We start from the raw sequence: 13,051 nt of genomic DNA, 5'->3' as shown, positions 1-13,051 counted from the left end.
GGTAGGGCTGGGTTTAGCAATAAATACAGGATGAACCAAAGAGTAGACAGAAAAGATGGCTGAGAAATGGCCAACATAGGAGGTCGAATCAGATATGGAAGATAAATTAAAGGCTAAGGAGACTGGGATAGTTGCTTTTCATTCTTATAAGTAATCCATGTGATCTTTCGCAGCAAGGAACAGACTCTCACCATTTGAGATTATAGCCTTCCAGAGGAGGACTGTCAACATCACATGAGATTTAACCCCTTATAAAGTTAGCCATTAGACTCTTGGGGTCCAATCTCTTAATGTTGCAAATGACTATTATAAAAACATGATTTTTAAAAATCATTCTGTCTTTGCCCTAATGGCATACACAAGCAGCAAATCACATCTGCCACAGGAACTCCTAGCTTGTGGGGTTAGAACGCGCTGCTTTCTAATCTTAAAAGGACAAACTGGGCTCCAGAACAGGAAACCTGGCAATGTACATGATAGGGTTGCTGCAAATCTGAGTCTCATCTCAGAGCAAGTTAAGGAAGCAGCAAGAGCTGCTCTCTCCAAGGTAGAAGCCAGCTCACACTCATAATGGCATTGGTGTTTGTGAATATACATCTCTGAATCCAATCCCACCTCCCAGGAGATCCTCAGAATAGAAGAGAACACTTACCTCCATGCCCTGCATAGGGAACAGCAGAGGTTTGGGTGTTCAATTCAGGGAAACAAAAATGATTGGTATGATTTATCGTGCTCTCTAACCTGGAAATGCTTACCAGAAGTGAATCATTTATTTCTAGATTATGAATACCAAAAGCTGCTTCTGATAACATGAAGGACATGAGAAAAGACAGCTGGCAAAGGTATTTACCTTAATTATTAGCTTTGATAATAAAAATTTAATAGAGGCACAATTCTCTCAACATTCATCCAAGCTGTGGCAAACAGGCCAGAATTAAGTGTAGCTATACGGTTGTCCCTCAATATCTGTGGGAGATTGGTTCCAGGACCCACTGAAGATACCCAAAATCCAAGGATGCTCAAGTTTCTTATACACAAAATGACATAGTATTACATTTAACCTATGTACATCCTCCTGTATACTGTAAATCATCTCTAGATTACTTAAAAGACCTAATACAATGTAAATGCTATGTAAATAGTTATGTTGTATTTTTAACTTTTAAATGTGTTGAGTTGTTATTTTTTATCATTTAAAAAAATATTTCCCATCCATGGTTGGTTGAATCCCCTCCTGGATGTAGAACCTGCAGATATGGAGGGCCCACTATACATGTGTCTTTCCTGAAGAAAATCTTAAATCCAAAATACAAATGTTCAAAACAGAAAAATGTGGCTCTCCTTACCCTCTACTCTCAGTAGAAAAATACTAATGGACCCTACAGAAAATACAGCAGGCACATAACCTTTTGGATTACCAGTAACCAAAGGAGATGAGGGGTAATATCTACAGTCTAAAAGGACACTTTGCTGCTCTCATCAGAAAGGTAAAGAGATAGCTTCCTAGGTTCTGGTTCCAGTAACAGAGTAGCTTAAAATGTACTAACCCTCCCAGAGATAACAATTGTAAATTCTATTCAAAATTTTTAAAATCCAACTATTTGAGGCTTTTGAAAATGACCAAAGCAGGCAGAACTGGAAATGAGAGTATGTCTCTGAGGGAGGTGGCCAAGATGGCTGACTAGAAGCAGCTACTGTGCATGACTCTCATAGAGAGGAATAAAAGGAGCGAGTAATACAGAACCTAAAACAGAAACATTCAGGTACTTGCATTGGGACTAATCAAGGAAGCAACTCGACCCACGGAAAATGGAGAAAAGCAAGGCAGGATGACAGCCCACCCAGGAGCAACATGGAGCCAGGGGAACCTCCCCTGCGCAAGGAAGCCATGAGTGAATGTACGACCCTGGGAACCCACGCTTCTACCACGGATCTCAGGTCAGGAGATCCCCTTGTGAACCCACTTCACCAGGGCCTTCAGTCTGATGCACAGAGCTACGTGGGGTCTTGGCAGAGCAGCCACTCAGACACGTGTGGAAATCTGGGAGCCTTCAATACCCAGGCTTTCTGGGCTTCCTGACAAAAGTAGCTGCAACTCTGACAAAGCGGGACGTTAGACCCTCGTGTATACCCCTAGGAATGAGGCTGAATCCAGGAGGCTGAGAAGTGACAATCTGCAGGCCCCACTTCCACAGCATCTAACAGGATAAGACCCACTGGCTTGGAATTCGAACTAGTCACTGGCAGCAGCTTTGCACCTCCCTGAGAGGAAGCTTCCAGGGTGAAAGGCAGGCTGCCATCTTGGTTGTTTGGGCAACTTAGCCATTTCAGCCATGGGGCTTTGGAGAATCCAAGGAGACCAGAGGTGGAAGGGATCCTTCCGCACAGCATAGCTGGTCTACAAAACGAGGCCAGACTGCTTTTTAAAGTGGGTCCCCGACCCCATTTCTCCTCACGGGCAGGACCTCCCATCCGGCATCTCCACCCACCCCTGCCGGTGTTTTCTGGCCAACAGAGATTTGAAACCTCTCTGGGACAGAGCTCCCAGAGGAAGGGATGGGTTCCCATTTTTGCTGTTTGGATGACTTAGCCATTCCAAGCCAATTGGGGGTAGAAGTGGTTCCCCAGGACAGCACAGCTGCTCTATGAAAATATGGCCAAACTGCTTTTCTTAAAGCGGGTGCCCGATCCCATTCCTCCTCACTGGATGGGACCTCCCAACCGGGGTCTCCGCCCACCCTTGCTGGTGTTCTCCAGCCGACAGATCTGAAACCTTCCTGTGTGGGAGCTCCCAGAGACGGGGGGCGGGCTGCCAACTTTGCTGTTTGGGTGAGTGTACATTAGTTTTAATAATTTTGGAAAGCTGTATGGCAATTCCTCAAAGAGCTAAATGCAGAACTTCCATTTGACCCAGCAATCCCATTACTGGGCATATACCCAGAGTAATATAGATTATTCCACCATTAAAGACACATGCACACGAATGTTTGTTGCAGCACTATTCACAATAGCAGAGATGTGGAATCACCCTAATTGGTTATCAATGAAGATTAGGTAAAGCAAATGTGGTACATATACACTGTGGAATACTCTATAGCCATGAAACAGGATGAGATCATGTCTTTTGTGGGAACATGGATGGAGCTGGAGGCTATTATCCTTAGCAAACTAATGCAGAAATAGAAAACCAAATACCGCATGTTCTCACTTATAAGTGGGAGCTAAATGATGAGAACTCATGAACACAAAGAAGCAAACAACAGACACTGGGGTCTCTTGAGTGGGGAGGGTGGGAGGAGGGAGAGAAGCAGAAAAGATAACTGTTGGATACTGGGCTTAATACCTGGGTGTTGAAATAATCTGTAGAACAAACCGCCATGACATGAGTTTACCTATGTAACAAAACTTCACGTGTACCCCCAAACCTAAAATAAAAGTTAAAAAAATTAAAAAGAATATGTCTCCAGAAAGAAAGGAATTAAACTGGGTAAGATCTACATTTAGACAGATTTTTCCCTGAGGGTATTTCTCAGTCAGTAGCCCTACAACTAAAACTCAAATAGAAAGCAGTCTTACTGGCTTGAGGTGTCAGTGGGAGGGTTGGGAAGTGCCAGAATGATTGATAATGGAGGGTAAAATTCTAGAGAAGGTGCCACAGAGCGAGAAGCCCCCAGACCTACTTACACATTCCGTTCAGAAGAGGGGTCTCCAAGGAGTACATTTGACAGCAACAGCTGGAAGGAAAAAAAGTTGAGTAATGATATCAGCGGCTACCTACAAAAAGGGAGACAAAGTTTGGGAATAAAGTTAGAGGGGCTTACCTAACAGCTTTGGTTTTCTATGGAAACAACAGAAGGGCCTTAGGAGTAAATAACCTGTGTCCCAGGACTAATGAATGAACAGCTGGGAAACATACATGTAATAGAAATACCCAAAGTAGTGAAAAGAGAAGATGGAGAGAAAGACATATTTGAAGCAATAGTGCCTGAGGATTGCCCAAAATTAGTGACAGATACAAACCACAGATATTAGAATCTTAGAGAACACCAAAGATAAATACTAAAAAACCTATACCAGAGCATATTATATTAAAACTACAGAAAGCCAAAGAAAAATGAGAAAATCTTGGAAGAAGTCAGGGCAAAATAAAGAACCCCACTTCACCTATAAGAGCAACAAGAATAAGAATCACATCAGACTTCTCATCAAAAACTATGCAAACAAGAAGACAATAAAGTGATATATGTAAGATGTTGAAAGGAAAAAAAAATTATCCTACAAGATTGAAAGAAAAATGAAGACTTTTCAGACAAATAAATCTGAGGGAGTTTGTTGCCAGTTAACCTGCTTTGTAAGAAATGTTAAAAGAATTTCTTCAGGCAGAAGGAAAACGATATATATCAGAAACTTGATCTGACATATATTGTCAGAAAGGAAGGGCATTTGGAGAAGGAATAAATGAAGATAAAATAAAATCTTTTTATTTTTTACGTTCTTAATTGATCCAATAGATTACTGTTGGTTTAAAATAGCAATAGCAACAATGTTTCAGGTGATTATAATTTGTGGGTAAGTGAAATGACTGATCTTATAAGGCACAGTAAGAAGAAATTGCACATATTCTTGTACAAGGCACATATACTACCCATGAACTGGCATACTGTTATTTGAAATTGTACTTATATTAATTGTAAATATATATTGCAAACTCTAGGACAAACCATAGGAAAATATTTTAAAAGAAGATAATATATATGCTAAGAGAAGAGAGAAAATGGAATGATATAAAATCCTTAAAACCAGAGAAGTCAGAAAAAGAAGGGAACTTTTTTGAAAAAAGCAAAAAAACAAAAAACAAGTACCACAAATAGAAAACAGTAGCAAATATGGTAGATATTAACCTAAATATATTAACAATCACTTTAGAGGTGACTTGTCTAAATATATCAATTAAAGGACAAACACTGTCAGAGTAGATTTAAAAAACCAAGACCCAAGTAGAGGCTGTCTAAAAGAAAACCATTTTAAATATAAATAAACAAATAGATTAAAAATGAATGGAAAAAGATATATACACCTTGCTAACACTAATTGAAAGAAAGCTGGCATATATCTAAATATAAGTTTTAGGCCGGGCGCGGTGGCTCAAGCCTGTAATCCCAGCACTTTGGAAGGCCGAGACGGGCGGATCACAAGGTCAGGAGATCGAGACCATTCTGGCTAACATGGTGAAACCCCGTCTCTACTAAAAAATACAAAACAAACTAGCCGGGAGTGGTGGCGGGCACCTGTAGTCCCAGCTACTCGGGAGGCTGAGGCAGGAGAATGGCGTAAACCCGGGAGGCGGAGCTTGCAGTGAGCCAAGATCCGACCACTGCACTCCAGCCTGGGTGACAGCGCGAGACTCCGTCTCGAAGAAAAAAAATATATATATATATAAGTTTTAGACAAAGCCAACTTTAGAACAAAGAAAATGATCAGGAAGAGAGAGACATTAATGATAAAGGGGTAAATTCTCCAAAAAGACATAATAATCCTTAATGTGTGTGCACCTAACAACAGAGCATCAAAATATATAAGGCAAAAACTGATGGAACTGCAAGAGAAATAGAAAAAAATCACTATTATAGTTGGAGACTTCAATACCCCTCTATCAGTAATTGATAGATGCAGCAGGCAAAAAATCAGTATAGATGTGGTTGAACTGAACAATAAACCATTGGTCAACTGAATTTAATTGACATTTATAGAATACTTCATCCAACAACAGTGGAATACACATTCTTCTCAAGCTCACATGGAATATTCACTAAGGTAGACCAAATCCCAATTCAGAAATCACAACTCAACGTAAAATAGAAATCATACAAAGTATGTTCTCAGAGCAACATGGAATTAAACAAAAAATCAACACAAAGAGAGCTAGAAAAATCCCAAAATATTCGGAAATAAAACCACACACTTGCAAATACACATGGGTTTTAAAAAAAGAGTCTTGAGAAATTTTAGAATATTTTGAAAGAAGGAAAATGGTGATACAACTTATCAAATTTCGTGGGATACAGCGAAAGCAGTGCTTAGTGGGAAATTTAAAATGGTACAGCCACTCTGGAGACCAATTTGACAATTGAAAAAAGAAAACTAAACAAATAACTACCATAGGATCCAGCAAGAACACTCTGGGGAACTGCACTGCCAGATAAGTGAAGACATGTTCACACAAAAACTTGTATTCAAAAGTTTATTGAGCAGCTCAATTCCTGATAACCACAAACTGGAAACAACCCAGATGTACTTCAAAAGCTAAAATGATTAAACAAACCGGGATACATCTACACCATGGAATACTACTCAACAATAAAAAGGAACAATCTGTTGATATGTGCAAAAACCTGGATGAATCACAAGAGAATTACTGAGCGAAAAAAGCCAATCCCGAGGTTTCAGACTGTACAATTCCAGTTATATAACATTCTTAAAATGACAAAATTATAGAAATGCAGAACAGATGAGTCGTTGCCAGGGGCTAAGAAGGATGTGGTGGTGGGAGGGAAACGTGTGTGTGTCTATGAAAGAGCAACAAAAAGGATCCTTGTGGTGACGGAAATGTTCTGTATCTTGACTGTATCAATGTCAATATCCTGGTTGTGATACTGTACTAGACAGATTTGCAAGATGTTACCATTGTGGTAAAGGGTACAAGGGATCCCTCTGTTATTTCTTACAACTGCATGTGAATCTATAATTATTTCAAATAAAAAAGAATTTTATGAAATAATTGAAAAAAGGATAGGGGTGTGGGTTACATGGCTATATGGACCAGTCAACACTCACTGAGCCATATCCTTAAGATCTGTACATTTCACTGAGTGTAAATTTTATCTCAGTTTTTTAAACAAGATTTTGCTTCCAAGCTGCTTAACTTATTGCTTTTCAATACACCAAGGCAAAAGAGTACTCATAATAAAGAATTTGAGGCACAGCTTGCTAGACACATTATAATTTCTCATAAATACTTTTGTGTGTTCCTTAGAGACTTGAGTCAACCCAAGTTTAACAGAGCTAAATTGATATTATATTAAATTATTTTAACCTCTCAAATCATATGTAGTCTTAGCTCCAGTTTGAGTCACATTCTTTACAATGTGTCAGGAAGATCCTCAATATCTTGAGTAATTCTTCCCTTTTGCCACTTGTATTAGTAAATATATTTATAGAAAAATGACAATGGTTTATTAGGAGATGGGATATTTCATAAAAGCAATCATTTAACATTATGAAACAAAACTGCATACTATCAAATATAATTCTACTCAAAGCACTACACTCATTTATGATTACATATAATTTACTTATAAATTATAAAATATTAAAACCATGCTTAATAAGCAAAATAAATTAGAAAACTAAAAATACTGGCTGAAAAAAAGGTCACATTTTTATCAAGCTCCTTAGTCAATGAAAGCTTCTTAGTTTTTATTATGTAATTAGTAACAGAATTTCAGTATTTCTTGAAGCCTAATTTATAGACTCTTTTCTTAAAAGATGAGACTTCCATGTAACTATCAGAATTTTTTTACATTTTGTATGACCCATCCAGACGAAATATCCTTTTTTTCTCTTTCCAATTTTTATTTTAGGTTTAGGGGTGCATGTGCAGGTTTGTTACATGGGTAACTTTCATATTGCAGGGTTTGATGTACAGATTATTTTGTCACTCAGGTAATAAGCATAGTACCCGATAAGTAGTTTTTTGATCCTCACCCTCCTCCCAACCTCCACCCTCAAGTAGGCCCGAATGTCTGTTGTTCCTTTCTTTGTGCCCATGTGTACTCATTGTTTAGCTCCCACTTGTAAGTGAGAACATTTGCTATTTGGTTTTCTACCCCTGTGTTAATTTGCTTAGGATAATGGCCTCCAGCTCCATCCATGTTGCTGCAAAGGACATGATCTCGTTCTTTTTAATGGCTGCATAGTATTCCATGATGTACATGTACATTTTATTTATCCAGACTACCATTGATGGGCACTATGAACATACATGTACATGTGTCTTTATGGTAGAACAATTTATCATCTTTTGAGTATATGCCCGGTAATGGGATTGCTGGGTTGAATGCTAGTTCTAAGTCCCTTGAGAAATGTCCAAACTGCTTTCTGTAGTAGCTAAACTAATTTGCAGTCTTACCAGCAGCGTATAAGTGTTCCCTTTTCTTCATAACCTTGCCACCATCTGCTGTTTTTTGACTTTTTAATAATAGCCATTCTGACGGGTGTGAAGTGGTATCTCATTGTGGTTTTGATTTGCATTTCTCTAACGATTTGTGATGTTGAACATTTTTCCATATGCTTGTTGGGTGCCTGTATGTCTTCTTTTGAGAAGTCAGAGAGAATATCCTTTAATTTCACCATAAATGTATTGCCCAGAAGTAACTAGAAATATTAGAATCATAGAATATTCAAACTAGAAGGTCCTTAGAGAAATGTTTGTGCAACCATCTTAATACACACAGGAAGAAGCTGAGGCATGGAAAGAAGTCATCTGCCCAAGGCCACCAACTTTCAGTTAGTATGCATTCAACAAATATTTATTTAGTGCCCTCTCCTGTAAAGCCCTATTGGAACAGCTTTCAGACACAGCAGTGAACAGAAGGGACAAAAACTCCTGCTTCCATTTATTAGAATTCTAGTGGGGACAGAAAGACAAATACAATGTATAACCCATCAGATGGACGTAAGTGTGGAAAAATTGTTGCAGAATGGAACTATAATTTTTAACGTAGGGTGGTCCAAAAAGGTCTAAAGCAGGGGTCCCCAACCTCTGGGCCATGGACTGGTACTGGTCCATGACCTGCTAGGACTGGGCCACACAGCAGGAGGTGAGTGGTGGGCAAGTGAGCAAAGCTTCACCTGTATTTATAGCTGCCCCCCATTGCTCGCATTACCGTCTGAGCTTCACCTCCTGTCAGATCAGCAGTGGCATTAGATTCTCATAGGAGCACAAGCCCTACTGTGAACTCCACATGTGAGGAATCTAGGTTGCACACTCCTTACGAGAATCTAATGCATGATGATCTTATGATCTGTCACTGTCTCCCAGAGGGGACCGTCAAGCTGCAGGAAATCAAGCTCAGGGCTCCCACTGATTCTACATTATGGTGAGTTGTATACTTATTTCATTTTTTATTACAATACAATAATAATAGAAATGAAGTACACCATAAATGTAATGTGCTTGAATCATTGCCAAACCATCCCCCAACCCCGGTCCATGGAAAAATTGTCTTCCATGAAACTGGTCCCTGGTGCCAAGAAGGTTGGGGACCATTGGCCTAAAGGATCAAATGACATTGAACAGAGATGTAAGGAGGTAAGGAGAAGGTCACTGGCAGGGGTGGAGAGCTTCCTGGGCCGAAGCAACAGCCAACACAATGGTGTGACGTAGACTCATACTTAGCCTGTTCCAGAAACAGAATGGAGGCCAAAAGAGTTTGGAGCAGTCAGCATATGGAGGCTTAGAAGATGGTGCCCCTGCGTTGAGGTGCGACCTATGAAGGGTCTTGTAGGCCTTTGTAAGAATCAGGCTTCTACTCTGAGAGAAATAGGAACCTACTGGAGGTTCCCCAGTAGTGGAGTGGCCTAATCCAACTCTGCTGCATGTGAAGACTCTACAGTAGGGGCAAGAACAAAATGAGAGGGACCAGTTTTGTAATAATCCAGGGGAGAGATGATCTTGTTTGGGACCAGGGTGGTAGACACCAAATTTGTAAGAAGGAGCCAAATTTGGATTATATTTTGAAGGGAGAACCAAGAGTGAGTAAACGGCAGAGCTAGGCCTAGACCCAGGTTTTCTGATGCTCACAGGTTTTTTTCAAGCGTTCTTTTTGGTACATGTTGTTGGATAATGTTTTAAAGTTAAAGAGTATTCCTGAGAATTTGAGTCACAATTAAGGATCAGAGTTGCAATTTTTTGTATGAAAATGAGGCACAGCTCACAATCACTATACCAAGAAAATATCTGTAATTAGAACAGCCCACATTTATCAAGTTGAACCATCTGATGAAATAAAATTTTAATTACCTGAGCTTTTTGAGTTGCCTCACTGATCCTAGATTTAAAATATTAGTCTGAAATTGAATTACAGTTTTTACAAAGAATAATAGTCTCATGATAATAAAGATAAACCTGCATTGGTAAAGAAAATCTGTCTATGTTAATCGCCTGCAGACCTAAGCTTATTTGAAAATGTAGTACTTTAGCTGGGCATGTGGCTCACGCCTGTAATCCCAACACTTTGGGAGGCTGAGGCAGGCAGATCACCTGAGGTCAGGAGTTCGAGCCCAGCCTGGCCAACATGGCAAAACCCTGTCTCTACTAAAAATACAAAAATTAGCCAGGCATGGTGGCGTGTACATGTAACCCCAGCTACTCAGGAGGCTGAGGCAGGAGAATCACTTGAACCCGGGAGGCAGAGGCTACAGTGAGCCAAGATTGCGCCACTGCACTCCAGCCTGGGTGACAGAGCGCGTCTCCGTCTCAAAAAAAAAAAAAAAAAAAAAGAAAATGTAGTACTTTAAAAATGACAGATTTTTCAGATACCAAGCTTTATACACTGCATACCATTTCTCCATGGATAAGTCAGAAGCCAAATACATTGCTTTGTGTGTAGACATAATATTTATATACAGTATCACTCAAGAAATTCATATCTTCACCTCCTTCATCTAATACAAAAGTTCAAACACTCAGCCTAGGTTCAGCGAGTAGTGTTGGGAAGAATGCATGCAGATGGGAAGCATGCCCAGTGAATTTCACCAGAGTACTGGAAATAGCATATGAGCTCATAATTGATCACTAACACTTCTCCCTTCTTTCCCAAATTCACCAGCCCACAAGTTCTTATCAATGAATGTTTCATAAAATGTAAATATCCAATCAGTACATTTGTTTCACACAGGCTTTAATTTCATTAGGAAATACTTTTTAAAACATTCAGAAAGTTAGAAAGAATAATACAATGAATACTAAGATACCCTTCAGTTATGTAACAAACCTGCACGTTGTGCACATGTACCCTAGAACTTAAAGTATAATAATAATAATAATAAAAAAGATACCCTTCAGCTAGGTTGAACAATGAACACTTTCCCTTATATGTTCTATATATGTATGTAACTTTCCAATTATACTGCTGGACCCATTTTAAAGCATATTATTGATATCGCATATCACTTTACCACTAAATATCTCAGCATGCATCTGCTGAAAATAAGGATATTCTCCTGCATAACCACAATGCCATTATCATAACTAGCAAAACAATTCCCCTTTGACACCTAATATACAATCCTTCTTAAAATTTCAACAGTTGTCCCTATATCTTTTTTTCCCCTCAAAACTGAATCCAGTCAAGGTTCATGGTTTATATTTGGCTATGCTCTTAAATCTTTTAACCTGAAAGAGGATCTTTTTATTCAATGACATTGACTTGCATTTAAGAGACCAGGTTATTTATGTTATATACAGATTTGCCTGATCATTTCTTCATGGTGACATTTCGCCTGTTTCTCTTTCCCGTTTCCTGTAAACTAGATGATAGATCTAAAGCCTTAATTAGATTCAGGTTTAATGTTTTTGGCAGTAATACAGAGACACCCAAATGGCTAGGCAGATAAAAAGGGGTCCCTGCAGAATCTCCAACATGCCCCATAAGTGTTTACATCAGATGCTTTTGTGCAGATGAGGGAACCCGACCAGGGCCTTTTCTGCACATGCCCACATGTGCACTGGGGGAACAGGGTGGAACCATGGGCAGGTGGGAGGAGCCTGGCCTCTTCAGATCCTGTGTGGTGGCCTGGGATTCAATCTGTGAGGTGGGGGGCCTGTAAGCAGGACTCCATCTCGCTTTGCTGAGATTTTTTATCCCTTTTCACCCAATAAAATCCTGCCCTACTCACCCTTCAATGTGTCTGTGTGCCTAAATTTTCTTGGTCATGTGCCAAGAACTAAGGAACAAAATTCTGCAACAATACTTCATAGGCAGTACACAGAGGAATGTCTACTTCATATTGTATCACATTTAGGAGGTGCATGTCAGAATGTTCCACTACTGGTGATGCAAAGTTTGAGTAGTGTATTCATTATCTCTTATATAACAAATTATGCAAAAACATGTCTTTAAACCACCATAATTATTTAGTATTTTTCATGATTTCTGCAACTCCTGAATTTGGACAAAGCATAGCTGGAACAGCTTGTCTTTGCTTCTTGATGTCTGGAACCTCAGCAAAATAACTTAAATGAAGGTTGGGAGCTAAAATCATCTGAAGGTTCATTTGCTCACACGACTGGCAGATAGTAATAGCAGTTATGTGAACTCTTCATGTGGCCTTGGCTTTCTCACAATGTAGTGACAGGGTTCTAAGGGCAAGCATCCCGAGAGAGAAAGCGAACCAGACGAAAGCCGTATTGTCTTTTAAGAGCTAGCCTTAGAAATCATGCAGTGTCGCTTCTCCACTCTGTAGGTTGAAGCAGTTACAAAGATAGCCCAGATTCAGACAGAGAGAACAAAGATTCTGCCTCTTGATGGAGGAGTGTTGACATCACACTGAAAGAGCATATGGGAACGGGATATAGAATCCTCCCATCCATCTTTGGAATATGCAATCTGCCCCAAGTAGTGAAAGCCAAATCTCTCCATTTAAAGTTAGCACTCCCCTCTTCTGACTACCAAGTAAAGGCATGGTTTCCTACCAGTGTTTTACCTTATGATTTTAGCATGCATTGATGGCCCTTGTGCATATCAATTATTAGGAGTTAGAAAAAAGTGATTTTCTACTTTTAACATTCATTTGACATATTTAGCTGGCCTCCTTCTGTAAAGAACAGTGCTATTAGGCTATTAGGTTTTCTACTTGGGCTATTAGGTTTTCCTGAAATATGATTCTGCCTGAAAAAGCGGGATAACTTTTACTTTATTTTTTACTAATTTTTTTACTAATTACCAGTGTTCAAAGAAAGAAGTTGGTGTAGAAGAGTCCACCAATACTA

At 39.4% G+C, this 13,051-nt stretch overlaps 1 long non-coding RNA gene across 1 annotated transcript in view; it reads left to right on the top strand.

The window, feature by feature from the left end:
• The window catches only part of LOC103879741, a 61,343-nt gene that overhangs the window by 18,003 nt on the left and 30,289 nt on the right, over positions 1 to 13,051 (top strand). Inside the window, exon 3 of the long non-coding RNA XR_640503.4 lies at positions 780 to 842. This is a non-coding gene — a long non-coding RNA (uncharacterized LOC103879741). The remainder of the gene's footprint in view (positions 1 to 779; positions 843 to 13,051) is intronic.

This window comes from Papio anubis, chromosome 19 (assembly GCF_008728515.1).
Source record: "Papio anubis isolate 15944 chromosome 19, Panubis1.0, whole genome shotgun sequence".
Classification (NCBI taxonomy): domain Eukaryota; kingdom Metazoa; phylum Chordata; class Mammalia; order Primates; family Cercopithecidae; genus Papio; species Papio anubis.
The sequence above is the reverse complement of the archived record's forward strand: the minus strand, read 5'-3'. Positions and strand labels throughout refer to the sequence as shown.